We start from the raw sequence: 2,568 nt of genomic DNA, 5'->3' as shown, positions 1-2,568 counted from the left end.
TGTTTTGCAAGAAAATGCTAGTGAAATGGGGAGTAAAATCAAAAACAAAGAGTTTGCTTGTTCTAAAAGTTGGGAAGAGCGTTTCAAGAAGAAGCATAATATCAGTAGCGGAAAAATTGTTGGAGAGTCTGCCGGTGAAAAATTCTTCTTATGAAAACGTTAGAGGCGATCGATAAAAATGAAACATTTTCTATAAATCTCTTAGATGCAGTCAATTTCATTCATAGAGCTTGGCAAAAAGTTAGCCGAAAAACCATTGCAAATTGCTTTAAGCATGGGGGATTTGTAAGAACAGAAAATTATTATGAAACAGACGATGAAATTCCCATAACGAATGGTTAGAAAAGTATAAAGACTCTGACTACGAGTATGCCACAGACGAAGATGTTCCAATGTTGTCGAAGAACAAGTTAAAACCAAATTGAGTGAGTTCAATTTCTTCGAATATGTGAGCATTGATAATGGCATTTTTACAAGAGAAATGTTGATCGATGAGCAAATTATAAACTCCGTAACCTCATCTACAGCTTTAAGCGTTAATGAGAAAGATGACGATTTAGGTGAAACGTATTCTACTGTAGACAGTAATGCTGTTCCAATCATTTCTGAAATGACAAAAAAAGTGCCAGAAACTCGAAATTTTTTACAATCACGCCAAGTTCCTAATCATATCTGGGAGTCCTTTTGTTATCTTGAAAACTACATAAATAACATCTATTTTTGCAGCAGAAATGTACAAACAAAAATTACAGACTCTATGAAGTAGATTTCAAATTGAATTTTGTTTATCTTTTTGTGTTCTTTTTAGTCATACCTACTAACTTCTACTACTCTATGTAAAAATAACGAAATAAAATACACCACGGGTTTTTGTATTATTATTCGCTTATAGCGAACTCCGGATATTACGAACCAGTTTTAGTTCATTTTTCAACTTCGTTATATCCGGACTGAACTGTATTTATGCAAATATTTAAAAAAAAGTTTTAAAGGGTTTTAAGAGAAATATTGTATGATTTAACGTCTGAATAGTTAAGTACTTTCCGACCAATTACACAAAGTGACACTTCATGGTTTTTTCCGCGAGAAGCTTTTTGTGCAAAAATTAGGGACTAAAATAGAAATAATTTTCTTACAACTGCACTTTTACTTAATAGTTGTTCAAATGTTTTTAATTACACCTAAGTAACATTTTAATCATTTCGCTTCAGAATTCATGGGCGTTTGAACAAAAAAATGCTGTATTTTTCAAACTTTCCTGTTCTTTAGAGCTAAAGAAAGAAACTGATTCGATATAGTTAAACAAATGTTGATTAAATAAATGTTTGCGATAGTTTAGTGTCGGTGATTTTTTTAAATCGTGATTTAACGTTTTTTCAACTTGATGTAGAAATTGGGTTCCAAAAACAGAAGTTTTTGAAAAGTTCAGCAGTTCGCTTTCCCTTAAAGCTCGTTCACACGGTGACGTTAATGTCGTGACATTTAATGACGCGACACTGTTGTGGACGACATTAGATGTCACGTCATTAATGTCACCGTCAGAACGAGCTTTTAATTACGTTTTGGAGTATCCGGAGACTTTTAACAACTTGCAACTTGAATTAGCTTCTTTGTGCTTAACTCTTTTTCGTCAAAAACCCGTAGAACTTTAACAATATTTCATAATTTGATGATCTGATCTAAGAAACATCACCATTAGCAAACTGTATTTCGAAGGAGCCCAGCAACTTCCCACTTTTTCAGGTTTAAAGCCGAACTGGGAAAGTTTATTGTTGGAAGACAGGGATCTTAACATGATATTCAGCAAAAGTTTTCATCTCGATAGCAGGGCCAAAGGCTTTGCCCTCACCGCAGGCGTCCATCTAAAAGTCAAATGGGCTCCGCTTGTTCGACTGTTGCGGGGCTTTACTAGATGACAGGGCGCTCACCCATACAGGGCAGAAAGTCATTGTATTTATTTAGCCCGTCGCACTTGCGGGCTTTTCCAAACTTAATTCATTTTATCTCCCCGCGTGCTATAAGTATGGGCAACAAGTCGTTATTTTCATATGGACATTTGCTTCCTTCCTTCCGGCCGAAACTGTAGCATTTCAAGCTCAAAAAGTAGTTTTAGAATGGATTCTGCCATCTCCAACCTTAGAAAACGGTCTCATTTAAAAGGGGTTTGTTATAAAATTTCAAAGATATTATTGAAATAATATAATTGTTAAAACGATAACGATAGCAGAAAATAGCTATTGAAACACCAAGGTAATTTTTCAAATTAATTTCTTTGCTAATTGGAATTTTCTCTTACAGCTTGAGCCTAAGTGTGTCGCAGGATATCCTCTAGGTGACAGTTCTTGATTACTTTTTGATAATTAATTGGTTCCAATTGCGAAATAGGAGCACTATTTATCAATCTGTAATAAAAGACGTGAGGAAATTCTGTCTTTTTAAAGACAAAAATTTTTACACTCTGAACTTCTACACTCTGAAAACAGTTTAACATTTTTACATAAATGTAAAAACCATAACATTATTCCAAAAGGCTTACGACTTAAATCTCCATACGACATCAATACACAA

This window comes from Dendroctonus ponderosae, unplaced genomic scaffold (assembly GCF_020466585.1).
Source record: "Dendroctonus ponderosae isolate FM_Combo_2020 unplaced genomic scaffold, Dpon_F_20191213v2 Dpon_F_20191213_1, whole genome shotgun sequence".
NCBI lineage: Eukaryota > Metazoa > Arthropoda > Insecta > Coleoptera > Curculionidae > Dendroctonus > Dendroctonus ponderosae.
Note: the sequence above shows the minus strand (reverse complement) of the source record.